Below are 16,448 nucleotides of genomic sequence, written 5' to 3'. Positions count from 1 at the left end.
TTACCAAGAGATCGCAGAGAGTTGTACTCGATGGAGAATCGTCAGCTGAAGTCCAAGGAGAGTCACGGGTCCCCCAAGGGACAGTCCTGGGTCCCCTGATGTTCCTTCTATACGTCAAAGATATCGGCGCAAGAATCACCTTTGCTGTCAAGCTATTCGCAGATGATTGCCTCCTATTCAGGATCATTGACTTCGTCGCAGACACCCACCAGCTACAGGATGACAGCCAAAATGGTCAGCTGGTCGAACAAGTGGCTGATGAAATTCAACGCCAAGAAGTGTTACACGATGAGGAGCCGACTATAACATCAATGGTAGTACACTCTAAGCAGTAGAGCACAACACATACCTTGGAGTGGAAATAGCCAACAACCTGGACAGGAAGCAACATATCAACCAGATGACCACAAAGGCCAACGGATTACTATCCTTCCTGAGGCGCCACCTTGGAAAATGCAAACAGGAAGTGAGAGAGAAGGCCTACCTGACCCTAATCCCACCAAACCTTGAATATGGAGCTTCAGTCTGGGATCCACATAAGAAATACCAACAGAAGTCAATAGAAAGAGTCCAGCGGCGAGCAGCTCGATTCACAACCGGCGATTACTCGCGTTACAGTAGTGTAACCGAGATGTTGATCGAGCTACACTGGCCACCCCTACAGCAGAGACGGAAGGAAAGTCGACTAACCAACCTCTACAAAGGCATCCACAACACCAACGCACTGATCATACCACCATATATCAGTAGTAACGCCAGAAGTGGAAGGAGACAACATAACCACGGCTATATCAACATACGATGCAACATCGACACCTACAAATACAGCTTCTTTCCAAACACCATCATGGAATGGAATGGACTACCATCAGAGGTCGTCGAGCAGCTGACTGTGGAGGCATTCAAGACCTCACTCCACAGTCATCTTGCAGAGTGAATGTGGATCCTGTAAATAGTTTTAACTTTTTAACCTGTTTTTAACGAACTTATGTGGAAGCCACGCCACACAAGTCTACCTGCAAGTTGATGCTGTTCGACGGCCCTTTGCAGTATCGCTGTAAATGTAAATGTAAAAAATGTCCAGTAAGCTGATCGAGTTTCCTTCTGTATTTCTAATTTTAGTGCCCTTAGGACATTGCATTTGGTGTCTTTCCCTTTTTGTTTTGTTTTATTGTACATCCTTTTATACTTTATTATTTTCTTCAATAAGCAACCCTTGATCCAGGGGGAGTTCTTATTTTGCTTTAATAATTTTTGGGGGATATTTTCAGAGATGGATTTTGAGAGACTGGTTTTAAAGGTACTCCATAGTTCATGTATATTTTCAGTATCATAGGCTTCTTTTAGAGTTTGCTAGATGGTCTTGAGGTCGTCATTGATGTTTTCCCAGCTAGCTTTTTTAAACTTCAGGATCTAACGGGGTTTGGTTTGGATACGTCTGAGTGATGTTGATAATTCTGACAGTACGATATCATGGTCGGCCTCGCCTATGGGTGGGATTGTTCGGATGTTGTTGATGATATTGGGATGGTTAGTTAGAATAAGGTCTGAAATGTTGTCATTTCTAGTTGGGATATTGACAAGTTGATGGAGGGAATGGTCATTAATGATGTCAATTAGTTGTTGGTGGGTGTTTGGCCAGGTATCACACATGGGATGTTCCAGTCAATATGGCCCAGGTTAAAGTCTCCTCCCACTACGATGATCGATTTTGAGTTGGGAGATATTCTGCCAAGGGAAAGGGATAGTTGCTCTAGGTAGGTGCTATAATTTTCTGCTGGGGTCTGTAGTAGGAACAGACAAGGATTTTCCTGGAGTTATTTATTAAAATATCAGCCCATACAATTTCAGCATTAGTTTGCAATTCATTTGCAGCTGAGGACTGGCATTTGTTGCTGGCCGCAATTAGGACGCCTCCATAGGATTGCCCGTTCTTATTTGGGGGTCTGTCCCTTCTGTACACGTTGTACAAATCTTTATCAAAATAGGATGAGGATACTGATGGTGAGAGCAAGGTCTCTGTGCCAATAATTATTTCAGGCTTTACTGTTTCGATCAAGAGGTCTAATTCCGGTTTTTTGTTTTTGATGGATTGGAAGTTTACATTAATTACCTTAAGTGGACGGTTAATAGTATTCTTTTGTTTGGCATCTGTATCAGTACTGTGTTCATCGGGGGATTTCGAATGTGATTTTTCAGGAATGGGTGATAAACAAGACGAGGGTATGTCGGGGCTGTCTGGAGTTCCAAGGACTGAGAAGATATTTGGTGATGACAAGTTTTGAATTGTGTCCGTATTGTTGAATAAAGAGCTCGAGAAGTTTGGAAGGCCACAGTTTAGGCAGTACCAGAATAGATTACTATTATCCATCATGTTGTATATTACTGATGACATGCCTTGGCAGTTGATGTGGTACCAGGTGTTACAAGTATCACACTCTAGGTTAGATTTCCATGTGACAGTTTTACCACAAGACCCACATGGCCAAAGAGTTTTGGGGCCAGGGTTAATTTCTACTTGGTTTACTGAGTAGTATCTTCAGAAGTAGGTAATAATTCTTTGAAGATTGATAGTATGGTTTATAGTAAGCTCCGATTCTTTGTTTGTGCATAAGAGTGGCATATCCGAAAACATTAAGTTGTGTATAGCATCGCCAGGGCCATATCTAAAGGCCAGTGCGGATTGAGTGGTTAGAATTCCACTGCTAGTACATGTTTTGTCAGTGCTAAGCGAGATGTTGCAGACAATGAGTATTGATTCTATATGTTGGATGGGCGACATTTTGTATCGTGTAATAGTGCTGTAACGTTGGGACGATTTTGTGGTTGACTACGGTACAGAATCGTGCCCGAGCTGGAGCGGTGAAGACAAATACACAGGACGAGTGTTAGACACAGATGCAGGATTATAAAGTTCGTCCCCTGTGCAACCCAGAGGCACTGATAAACAAACAAATGAGCAATATTAGTACATAATTTAAAGAGCATAGACTTACATGGAATGATTTCTGTACCGAAGTGAGACCGAGGACAACACCGGAAGTTGTGTTGACAGGTGGCGGGAGTTTGAACATACACTTGTAAACACGACAGTACAAAATAGGTACGTATTTTTGGGAGGAATAATAACAAATATAGCGACAATAATAGTAAGGATATACACTCAAACCAGAAAAATAATTAGGAGAATAGGCACAACAGGCGAATTTACAGTTGTGAAGAGAGCTCCCTCAAAAGTAGAACCAGCGCACGAGTCCGAGACTGTAGATCCCTCTCTAGGAGCGGCTAGGGAATCGGTAATTAGAGCTCTTCCGGATGTGGTCCTCATCCTGACCTCTTTAGAGGAGAAACTGAGATTGATACCAACATTGCCTTTTGACGGCACCGAGGATTTGTTGGAGTTACAGGGGCCGAGGAAAAGCAACTTGTTTTAAATATTGATGGGAACGAATTCCGAACATCCAGATCTACGTTGTTGAAGGACCCCCTCTCTAAGCTTGCCTGTACATCGCCAGTCAGAACTGACAAGGATGGGAAGTATTTTCTAGACAGAGACTCCCATCACATTAGATGTATACTAAATTACCTCAGGAACAACTGTAAATTGAATCCACGCCTTTTACCAAAGGACATTAGATACATTAATTAAATGCTACTGGACGCAGAATCTTACAGTTTGTGAGGACTGGTGAGAGCCATTAACACCCGCTTGCACGGTTTATATGCCTTGGAATGACTTTGAAATGAATAATTGTGTAAAGTGTTTCTGTTCCTGTGTAGCAGTGTTCCAGTGTATCCTTGTTCATGTATAGGTGTGTTCCAGCAAAGTAAAGTGTTGCTGTGTAGTCGTGTTCCTGTGTTCTCATGTCGCAGTGTTCCAGTAACGTGTTCCCATGTAGCAGGTTCCTGCGTTTCCATGTCACATGCTTCTGTGTAGCAGTGTTCCTTTGTCACAGTTTTCCAGTTACATGCGAAAGCTCAGGTGACCTAAAACCTAAAAGAACAATTTGTTTGAAGTCAAAAATAAGCACTGTGTGTTAATTCAGGCCACGCTATTGTGTTGTGCCTTTAACGTAATAACTTTATGTATGTTTATTTCTGTGGAAAAGCAGTTTGTATTATCTTTGATACTTACAAATTTACACGAAATGGTACATTTTTGGTATTGAAGATTATCATACTTACCTCATTCTGTTTACATGTGAAATGCATCTGGTATCCAAGTACAGTTTACTTCAATTTCTTCTGAACTGGAAACCAAAACATGTTTAAATTAAAATCTTTGCTTGGGCTGTTAAAATTTAGAATCAGTGATAGTATTAAGCAGAGTCAGCTCTAGACATGTAGAATGGTGTGAAGTTGCAATGGTTCCCGCCGCGACACTACTCACCAGGGGGAGGGGCGGTCGGCGGGGGCACAATCCCACCGTCTTCTTTCTTTTGATGTCCTTCGTCTCGGAATTGATGATTATAAACGTGTTAGGGGATAAACAACAAAATTTGATTAACATTTACTTTGAGGGTTTTTGCCATAAGATAAAGAGTTTTACATAAGGTAAAAACGGCGTTATTTAGTTGTGTATTTGTTGGAACACGGCCAGGATCTATTTGATCACAGGAATATGCATAAAGTTATTTTGAGTAATGTGCAACACCGTATGATTAAGAAAACATTCAGGGATAGAATCGTCCCTCTGAATAGCAGTATGCATGAGAAATGTGTAGGTGAACTATAATGTTCTCATCAAAAGATATCAGTATACAAAAAGATGTATAGGAACACCGGGGTTCAGAGAACAATTTACATAATATATCTGTTTGGACTGTATCTGTAGAAATGACATTCATATCAAAACTTTTACAGATTACTGAAGAAGGTGCTCGGGAGTTGGAGACCCTAACCAAATTCCAAGTGAAAAGTAAAACAATGGGTGGAGAAGAGACAGTGGAGGATTTCTGCATCTAGGTTTGGGGAAGTCACACATGCTATCTGTCGTCAAAACATGGGGGAACTTTGTGAGAGTCTTGTTTCATCTTTGACTCTTAACACAAAAGCCATTCAGCACGGACAAAATTATGAAAAGAAGGCGTTAACCAGATTTGAACAAACGATGATGTTACATGTGAAGAGGGCGGGACTGTTTGTACACCCAAAGTATCCATATCCTGGGGCTTCACCTGATGGAATCAACGATGAAAAGGTTACACTTGAAATAAGATGTCCATTTGTAGGTCGCACATTATTTATCACAACCAGCAAGATGTTTCCGTTTCTTATATATGATGTACTTTGTTGTACATTTATATACATGTACTTTTGTAGACATGCTTGTCCAAAAGATAGAATTTGACACTGAGTACTGTGAATTCAGTCCGTTACCCACACTAAACCTATATTATGTGAACATTTCATGACTTACATTGCTTGTCATATGTAAAAAGGTCAAGGTCAATATCCTTGTTACTTTCTATAGATTTTTATTATCATTATTATCATATTTGCTATAATTAGCAAAAAGTGCACTAAAAATTGGTTGAAATGGGGTTCTACATCATATTTGCTATCATTTGCAAAAAGTGCACTAAAAATTGGTTGAAATGGGGTTCTACATCATATTTGCTATAATTAGCAAAAAGTGCACTAAAAATTGGTTGAAATGGGGCTTAATCATATTTGCTGTAATTAGCACAAATGACACTCAAAAATTGTTAAAATGGGGTTCTTATTAGGGTAATAAGACAAGAGCTTAAGCAGAAAAAAGGTTACTTGTACTATATATATAATCATGATCATTAGAAAAACTGTAACAAGACAGCATTCAAGTCCCTTGTTGTTTTTTAAGACTTATTTGTGAGCATCAAATCCATAATCCATGATCACCAGGCGTAAATACCTCCTGAAAAAGGGGAGGGTTACTTATTGAGTGTGGAGCATTAATTATGGCAAAGATGGTAATGAAATATCTTAATGGTTGACAAGATATATATTCATTTAATATACACATGTACGTGTATCTAAATTTGTCTTGCAATAAGTCCAAATCAATGAAGTTTGCAGTCACCAAACATAAAAGTACATTTTTAGCCCACCATCATCTGATGGTGGGCTATTCAAATCACCCTGCGTCCGTGGTCCGTCCTTAAACAATTCTTGTTATCGCTATTTCTCGGTAAGTTTTAGAGGATCTTTCTCAAATTTGATATGTAGGTTCCCCTTGGTCCTTATCTGTGCAAGGCAAGTTTTGAGACTGATCGGATAAACAACATGGCCGATAGGCAGCCATCTTGGATTTTGATAGTGAAAGTTTGTTATCGCTATTTCTCGGGAAGTACCGGAGGGGTCTTTCTTAAATTTTATGTGTAGGTTTCCCTTGGTCTCTCGTTGTGCATGTTATATTTTGAGACTGATTTTAAAAACAAAATGGATTAAAAGAAGAACTAAACAGATCTTTCTGCAATGATCGATTCTATTTCTTAATTAAGTACTGTACTAGAAAATATGTAAAATGACAAACTCACTTTGAATATTGGCTTTCATACACATCAGTATTAAATTTAGATCAAAAGTTACCTCAATGTGCATTAACTGCCCTGCAGGTAGGGCGTAAGAATTGTACCTGCTGCCCCAATTGCATGATCGTAAGAGGCGACTAAATTTGGGACCTTATCTCTTCTCTCCTTTCTAAATAACTTTCTTTTTCCTAATGTCTCCCTTGACAATGCCTCACTTTTGGCCATTTGTTGAGCGTTCGCCCCTGTGAGGAAGGCTTTGGGTTCTGTCCCCTGGCCGAGACATACCAAAGTCTTTAAAAATGGCAGTTTCTACTCCTGCTTAACGCTCAGCAAATAAGGAGTGGGACGACTGGTTCGCCCGTTGTCAGTATAATGTGACCGGGTGGGGCGTCCTGCTGGGTGTCTTCGGCAGTATGTTTCAGTGAGGTAGCACTATAAAGTCGGCATCAGTTCCGCGCTATTACAAGAAGACAAACACGAACATATCGCAGCCTCCCAAAATACACACACATACACTACACGCATGCATCTTGCACACAGGGGAGGCCGTCCTTAAATGACCTTAGCTGTTAATAGGACGTTAAACAAAATCAAACAAACAAACAAACAAACAAACAAAATTTACTGTTAACATGACTCGGATCAAACAGATTAGAGGAAAGAAGAGAAAAGATCGAACTGACAAAGAACTAATGAAGATGGTACAAAGGTGGGCGCCAAGATCCCCCTGGGATCTCTTGTTTATGTATTTTACAGATTGCTAAAAGTTTTCTCGATTTGGAGACACAAATTAAGTCCAGTATTGAACTGCTTTAGCAATGTTACAATAGTTACAAATGCTACACATTCCACATTCACCAATGTTATATTGGGTCCCTGTATGGACCTCTGTGATTGAACTATCCTCAACAATTTCTTCAGTTTGCAGTTTATCAATATTGCCTGGTGGCAGCTCCACTTCCTGCCACCAAATGGTTCCACCTTCTGGGACTGTGTGTGTGTGTGTGTGTTGGGGGCTGATGTCTTGGGCTGGCTGGTTATTGGTGCGGCCATGAAATTGAAGGCACAACTCCATCCTTAAGGCGTCTTCGTTCCTCTAAAATATTAAAGTATCAGTTATGCATAGTATAACATTAATCAAAGTTAGAAAACAAATTCTTGTTATCACTATTTCCAAAAAAATACTGTACAGATCTTTGTCAAATTCCATACACAGGGTCCCTTGGTCATTGGTTTTAAGACTGATCAAGGGGGAAAAGATGGCCACCAGACACTGGCAGCCATTTTGAATTTTGACAGTTTCAAGTTTGTTTAATATTGGTATATATATGTATCCTTAGTAGTAACTATTTGGTTATATATAAGTGTATCAAACAATAGTGCTCTTTATCATGAATTCATGCATAATACATGTTTGAAATTGAAAATTAACCTACCTCCTTCCAATTCTTCTACGTAGGTGTCATTTTGTCAATGTCTCTGAAAAGAAAAGAAAAGAAAAACCACAAAGCAACACGAACAAATGTAACAAATAATTCATAAAACAAAAATAATTAAAGATCCATGTCCGGCTGCGGCAGACAAAACACTACAGAATTCTACTGTATTTAGATATATATAACAGTAGCGTGACTAACATGGGCCAGACTACATATGTTGATCAGGTAGCTCAATAGGTTTAGTATACTGATCTGGGGTCTGGAGTTGAAGTCATGAGTACATATTTATGAAACTATTCTTTAAGTCTTGCTAAAACCGGATTTTGTACTCCAGTCCAATTAAGTATTTCTGTGTTAATCACAATTTCCCAGTGATTATGAAGAATTGTAGAGAGACTAATCACTTCAAACCAAAAACTGCTTAAGATCAGAAGAGCTTATTCTTGAAATAAGAATGTTGGTTTGAGCACAAAAATGTTTTCATGATTTACCAAAGATATTTACACATACCAAACAAATAAATTTCCTATATATGGATAGTTCCAGTTTTTGGAAGTGCTACAGGGAGGGATCCTTAAATGATAAAAATGTTCAGGGCTTTTAGCTGAATCTTGGCATTTAACAATTTCAGAAGTAAAATAGAATTCTTTTTGAATTTTTGAGTGTCAAAACATAGGTCAAATAAACCTGTCTTTAAAACCAAAGAGTCAAATTTTATTTTAGAGAGTCAAAACATGCTCTAAAATATCAGTCTAGCATCAACTGAAAGCCCTGGTAACTCTGTTTCATACTTCCTCTACTTGTACAGCAAAACGTGCTCAGTTTCCATAAGTACACTGTGAACAAGTTGAGCGATTTTTCTATTATTCAGTAACTGTTATTTTAAAAGCAACGCAATTGCTATTCGCTAATTGCTATTCGCTAATTTGAAAAGAAGCTGCATGATGCTTGTCGCTTTTAAGTGTGGCTGCCTGACTCTGAGTTGTCATATGCAAAAATAATAAATGACCTTATCAAGTGTCCTGCCCCTTGCAAAGTCATTCCTATGTTTCTATGCCAATGTCTGCCCCTCAAACATGTATTAACTGTTTTAAATATTAGGTCTTTTTTTCTGTTACGATAGGTCAGTTATTTGAAAACTTTAGAATGTGTTTTCGAAGAATAGTTTGAATTGAAACATATTTTTATTGGATTGAACTGCCAGCCATTTTGTGGAAGGTAGCTCTAAGGCCATAATAAGTATTTGGAGAAACAAATTTCATACTCGCATAGAGTTTGTTTAAAATTTAAACCCCGCAAACAAAATTACCATGTTCTACTTTCTTTCCTCCAGATGTTTGAATAAATGTCAAAAGTTCATTCCCGTTGACGGAGGTTCAGGGGATTCACAATTAAATATTTACAAAGGGATTGTCTAATATTTTATAGAAAATCAGGAAACTAGTAGTGCAAAGTGTTGAACTACTAAGTCTTTGTCTTTGGCTAATTTTCTGCAGCTATGATTGGGATTTATGCATAGACTCAATCTACGTTGGTTATTGACAAGTTACATATATGTTAACCGACTTTACATAAAATAACTAAACGTTAAAACAATTCATAGGAGAAAGCTATCCCTCATTCATTTATTTACTGTAACCTGATGTTGTTTATGCAAGCGTGAAAAATGGCTCATATAACAGAGTTGATATAATATCTGTAATATCCATTTGAAGGATTTCTTAAAAAATATAGACATTTATGTTACAATGTATGGAAGTTTATGATATTGGTCATATTTGAAGAACAATTTTCCATATTGAAGTACCTTGAATGATTTGCTTTGTATGCTTGAATCATAGACAAAACACAATACTTTTTTTGTTTGTTTGTTTAACGTCCTATTAACAGCTAAGGTCATTTAAGGACGGCCTCCCCTGTGTGCAAGATGCATGCGTGTAGTGTATGTGTGTGTATTTTGAGAGGCTTAGATATGTTCGTGTTGTTTTGGCGTGTGTAATTTCTTTCAAGTTGTTAAATGGAGTTTCTGTGGAGTGTTTAAATGGACACGTGCAGAGGAAGAGAATTTTGTCAGAGTTGAAACATTTACAAAATTATTCATACAGGACCTCTATCGGATGTAGGTAACGGTCCTGAACCGGTAGATCTTGGAGTTCCTAAGGTGATAGGAAATATTCATGTCTCTATAGACTGTCAACTGGTACTGAACTATTCCGAGGACAACACTTGGTACTTCCACTGTTTGAGCTATCAACACTTGCTGGTATAGATATAATGGTAAACAATAAAATCATGCTCTAGAACAGAGCTGTGTCTTCTGGTTATATATACTGAACAAAAAAGAAACGCCCCTTGCAGTACACCATAGCTGTAAGGAATTAATGGAATATTTGGTCAGGTATTACATCAAGAACGATCTCCCTTCTCAACAATCTACCCTAAAATCAGCCAAGCGTGACGATGTCATTGTGCAACTTTGTGAGCTTCTTAAGTCCAAATCACACGGCGTGATCAAGCCAAGCCGGAGTTTTTCAAACAAATAATCTCAACGGATACTCCAAGTTCAGCCACATTAATTTTCCACGTTGGCATTTTGATTTCGCCATTGACTGAGATGCCACGCTTAACGCAAATTCAGAGGGGTAGAGCAATTGCGATGTTGATGGATGGTCATAGCCAAACTGCTGTCGCACGGCAGTTTGGGGTTGGCCCGTGTACAATTAACCGTCTCTGTACATGTTTCCGTGCTCCTGGGTTAGTTTCCGATCGTCCCAGGAGCGGTCGTCCGCGTGTAACGACTGCACAACAAGACAGGGCTATTTGATTGTAGCACTTGCGCAACATATTCAAGACTGCTGTAGAGACTGCGTCGCATACCTTAGGTACTCATGGCAGACCCATTAGTCCTCAAACTGCCAGGAACCGCTTGCGTGCCGAGAGAATCATTGCCCATCGACCTTATGTCGGGCCACCTCCGACACCACGGAGACGCCCAGTGCATCTTGACTGGATGCGCAGACATGGCCCGAATAGGTTTTGGATGCGTCGATGGAGGCGTGTGATGTTCACCAACGAGTCTAGATTATGTCTGTATCGCTCAGACGGAAGAAAAGGGGTATATCGCAGACGCAGTGAGCGTTTCATGCGTGCGTGGTTGAACCTGATAGATTCGGTGGGGCTTCTGTAATGGTTTGGGGAGGCATCTCCCATGGAGTAAAATCCCCCTTAGTGGTCCTGGATCAAAACCTCAATGCCGTTCGATACAGAGATCAGATCCTCCAACCACATGTCCTTCCACTTCTCAGACGTCATAACCTAATTTTCCAGCAAAACAATGCTCGACCGCATGTTGCCAGAGTCTGTCGTGATTTTCTCATGACAAACAACGTCCAGCCTCTTGAATGGCCGTCATATAGCCCCGACATGTCTCCCATTGAGCATCTGTGGGATGATCTGGACAGACATATTAGGAAACGTCAAAACGCCCCAACTAACCGCGCCCAGTTGATCGCAGCATTAACACAAGAATGGAACAACATTCCCTTAAGGCGAATTAATGTTCTCATGAATTCAATGCACATGAGAATCTGATGACACGAGTGACGACACACAGACTTTTCTTCTACAGTATTGTAAAGAGAAGACTTGTCCCTTCATATTGATATAAATTTTTGTAAAAATTTCCCAAAATATCATAGGCTATTGATTGCATAATTTAATTGTGTTTTTAGTCACCCCTGGGGGAACCCCAGCGGGGACTATTAATTTTGGTTTCAGTCCCAGATTTTGACCTCCACTGTTTCAGCTTTCGGGTGTTTGCTTCTGTCGCTAATTACAAGCTTTTGGATAACTCCGATATCGATTTTAGGAATAGATCAACCAAAAGGCGTTCCGAATTTCAAACTAAAGATGTTCCGAATATGAATCAGTCACCTTTGAGGTTCCCGAAGGGGCAGACTGTTATATTATATATTGCTATTGATTGATTGAGATCTTTATGTCTGACCAATGACTATATTGGTAAAATTTCTTTTTAAACCAAATTAAATTTTGGAATAAAAAGTTCAGGTAGAAAAGCTAAATAACGTCTCTTTTTCTTTATCATCTATTCACGCAATGACAAAAGAAAACGTCACCTAGCAAAAGGGCAAACTTGATTTGACATGCCGGGTTTGTGTTTGCCACCGGCACACTACATTAAAGCATACGCGCAATTTGGCGGACACAAACAACATTTTGTATCGCATTGCATTTCTCTGCAGTCCGGCGAAACTTCTAATCGAACGGCAGGTGCCGAATATGCGGGATTTAAGTGACATTCGTAATCAGTAGGAAGGTGCCGCCTTCCCGGCGGTAAACGGCACGCCTGAATCAAGTTCGTCCAAAGTAAAATTTTTACGACATTTATGGAAATTGTTTTATTTTTTTAATTTACATACCATTTTCAGCCGTCACATTATAATTTCAAATGGTGGTATGTTATAAACAAATGCGCCATCATTCAAACAAATATTTCGTCAACATTCATATCCCGCCTGACAACGTTTACAACTTTAGGACACTTTACGACATAACACGTTACGGCAGAACTTGAAATGGAAAACCGGAAGAGTGCAGGGTCATGTAAGGTAAGTAGAACATTGCCATATTCAGAATTTATAATAAAAGCGCTCGACACCGTTTAATATTATCGTTTCTGCGGTGTGGTGGCAGTGGTGACCTCGAGGTACCGGCAAAACATGGTATTGACATTGTATTCGTTTTGAGCAAGATAAAAAGGTGGATTAAGCAAAACTGCATATTTATGCATGTTTTTTTAATCGATGATTAATTCTTGTTTTCCGGACGAAGTTCCGGTAATTTTTGTGTCAGTTTACAGACGATGGCCAAACGTCTAAAATATCTTTGTGTTGTGTCCAGCAGGTCACATAGTAATGAGATAAAGCTTGAAAAAAAAAGAAATATATAACGGGCGGAAACCGTTTTACAAACAAATAATTTTTACTGAGAAGTATCAGCTGATAATATGGAGTTAAATAACCACGAAAACAATACCAGTACAAACTGGTGATAGGGATTGGAAATTCCTTAATTATCAGCCTTTAGTTTTGGTGAAAATGATTTGCTCCAATATGCATGTTCAGTTCTCTTATATCATTTTTAAGCCGCTCTTGGCGAGAGCCGAGCGGCTTATTAATTCTGTCCAGAGAACGAAATGACGGACCCACTTCCGTTCGGGGTGCGTGCGCATAATTCAGTATTGCATGCTTCCGCTATATAGTTTCTCTGACACTCACCTGTGGGTTACATAAAATCTTCTGATACTCTTCTCCAAATAATAATCCATACTTTAAATAATTGCTGAAAACAAAATGTTTATCTCCGGTGCGTTCTACGAGTGTTGTGGTGGTGAAATTCGTGCACTAGGTTTGAGCGTTTTAGCAACTCGGATTGCGGTCTGGGGAGTGTTACGCGTGTGAAACACATATGATTCGAGAAAGCACATGTGAAGACTGTCAAGCATTGACGCTGTCTGTAGAAGGAAGAAGTAAATATATAAACTTATAAACCGTATGAGTGATGAAGTATAAACTCTATTTTGATGTTTGAAACGGTAACGTATATATGCCATATCGTGCTTAGGTTGATAACGGTAGACTAATGGCTCCGATACGAGACGATATGTGAACTGTATATGCTTATCAAACACTTTTGTAACACACTATGCTATTTCTGGTGTATTTATTTATGAAAGTGTAACAATTTAAGAACATGACACAACTGTCGCTGCTGTTTGACAAGAATTCGCGCCGTGTCAAAATAGTATCCAATTGGGTGTAAGGGAAATAACGTTGGTAAAGTCGCATTGGGAAATATAATTAAAATATATTCCAAGAACATTTGTGAGATTTTGTATATTCAATGACGGTAAATATAGTCGCTACAAATATTAATAATTTTCACTAATATGAATAAAAAATAAATAAAAATAAAAGGAGTACAATGTCTCTTTTCTCCATGCATGTTTTCCCACTACTGTTAATTATCCTTCATTTCACAAGCAAAAAATGCACCTATTCTTTATTATCCATTCACCGATTGCCATTCTGCACGTAAACGCTCATGTCACATCATTGGAGGATGCTAATTAATGAAAATTACAACAATGCGTCACACTTAAAGAGGGTGAAAAAGGAGGAGAGGGAGAAATGTTTTTAAGGCATCATTTAAGAAGTGATTGATTTTGAAAATCCTAAACGCAACATCATCAGTTGACCTGATTTTCAATTAGCAGAATACAGAACACATATCTGAGTTATTATAGTAGATTTTTATGCTCAACGTGTCACTGAAGCAATTAAATTTAAAGTGGTGAGTGGCCGTAATGTCACACTGACATAATTCTAGTTTTTTTTCATTTTAACAGATGAACTATCTTATCCTGGCACTTTGGCATGTTTGAATGTGGAAGGCCTTGAAATTGGGATGAAGAAGGCCAGGGAATGTCACAGAAATGAAATTATTTGCAGTGTTTGTGTTTTATGGTCATAAAACATGGAACATTTTCTTCAAGTAAATCAACCACATGCTTTCTTATTATATCCTAGTAGGTTGGCATGGTTACCTAAACAGCGTGTATGCATACCTGGTCATTGTTAGACCATTTTGATTGACAGGTGGAAATATGTCAGTTGTAGCTTGGTCAATGATTTATTATACTGAAATAATCATACAGGAGATGGGGTGACTTTCATGTCATTTTGACATATTTCTAGTTTTTTTATATGTTCAGTATACATATATATAAATATATTGTTACTAGGAGGTGGAGTAGGTGGATGTCAGGGAGTGGGTGTTTGAATGTCATGGGAGTGGATGTTTTGGTGTCAGGGAGTGGGTGTTTGGATGTCAGGGGAGTGGGTGTTTTGGTGTCAGGGAGTGGTTGTTTTGAGGTCATGAGTGGATGTTTTGATGTCAGGGAGTGGTTGTTTGGATGTCGGGGAGTGGATGTTTGGATGTCGGGGAGTGGGTGTTTGGATGTCAGGGAGTGGATGTTTGGATGTCGGGGAGTGGGTGTTTGGATAACAGGGAGTGGGTGTTTGGGTGCCAGGGAGTGGGTGTTTGGATGTCAGGGGTGGGTGTTTGGATGTCAGGGAGTTGGTGTTTGGATGTCAGGGAGTGGGCGTTTTGATGTCAGGGAGTGGGTATTTGAATGTTAGGGAGTGGTTGTTTGGATGTCAGGGAGTGGATGTTTTGATGTCAGGGAGTGGGTATTTGAATGTTAGGGAGTGGTTGTTTGGATGTTTGGATGTCAGGGAGTGGGTGTTTGGGTATCGGGGAGTGGATGTTTGGATGTCAGGGAGTGGACGTTTTGATATCAGGGAGTGGGTGTTTGGATGTTGGGAGTGATTGTTTGGATGTCAGGGAGTGGGTGTTTGAATGTCGGGGAGTGGGTGTTTGGATGTCAGGGAGTGGGCGTTTTGATGTCAGGGAGTGGGTATTTGAATGTCAGGGAGTGGGTGTTTAGATGTCAGGGAGTTGGTGTTTGGGTATCGGGGAGAGGGTGTTTGGATGTCAGGGAGTGGGCGTTTTGATGTCAGGGAGTGGGTGTTTGGATGACAGGGAGTGGGTGTTTGGTTGTCAGGAAGTGGGTGTTTAGATGTCAGGGAGTGGATGTTTGGATGTCGGGGAGTGGGTGTTTTGATGTCAGGGAGTTTGCGTTTTGATGTCAGGGAGTGGGTGTTTGGATGTCAGGGAGTGGATGTTTAGATGTCAGGGAGTGGTTGTGCGGAATCAAACTCAAAACTGACTGTGCTTTGGACACATGTTTTTCTTCTCACTGAAAGGCCTGGATATTCGGTCGTAGCTATTTTTATCGCACGCTTTCCCATAAGATAAAACCGACCACACTGGGCATTCGCTTCAGGTCATGTCATTATAAACTACGTACATTTTCGCTTGGGGATATATATTTTCAGTATCAACTTGACTTTTAGGTTTCCATTAGACTAAATAGCCCTTTTAACACTGTAAGTAATAAAATATAAGTGGTTGTTGCTTACACTGGAGAAAATGTTTTGTTGTATAATTCATGTTAAAAAATGAATTAAATTTTAATTTTGTTAGGTACTTGTGTAAAATGGGTACTGTATCATGACAATAACATACACTAAATAATGACATCATTGATGACTTGTTACCATGGTGGTATAAAACATGGATGCCCATTGGGGTTTAATGACATAAACAGGACAGTGCTGTAATTGGTCATTAACCGTCGTTAATGACGTACTACTAACACTTATCTCTAACAGAGTGTGTTATAGGGACCAATGGTTGATTGGAATGGTCATGCCTGATCTAGTCTTTACCAGTGGAAACATTTAAGTTGGTTTATCTGTTGAATTGTTAAAATGTCTGCACTAGAATTCTTCGCCCTATTTTGGATACACACATATATTAAATGGTTACTGTAAAAGTACGCTTCGCCTAGCCT

General features: G+C 39.5%; 1 long non-coding RNA gene across 1 annotated transcript; it reads left to right on the top strand.

Annotated features, from left to right (window-relative positions):
- Positions 1 to 12,521: 12,521 nt before the first annotated feature.
- On the top strand, positions 12,522 to 14,467 carry LOC110440485. The gene is made up of 2 exons (XR_002461742.1): positions 12,522 to 12,579; positions 14,379 to 14,467. It is a non-coding gene; the product is annotated as an uncharacterized LOC110440485 (long non-coding RNA).
- The last annotated feature ends 1,981 nt before the right edge of the window (positions 14,468 to 16,448 follow it).

The sequence above is a fragment of the Mizuhopecten yessoensis genome, unplaced genomic scaffold, assembly GCF_002113885.1.
Source record: "Mizuhopecten yessoensis strain PY_sf001 unplaced genomic scaffold, ASM211388v2 scaffold11183, whole genome shotgun sequence".
NCBI classification, from domain to species: Eukaryota; Metazoa; Mollusca; class Bivalvia; order Pectinida; family Pectinidae; genus Mizuhopecten; species Mizuhopecten yessoensis.
This window is presented reverse-complemented; position numbering and strand designations above follow the sequence as displayed.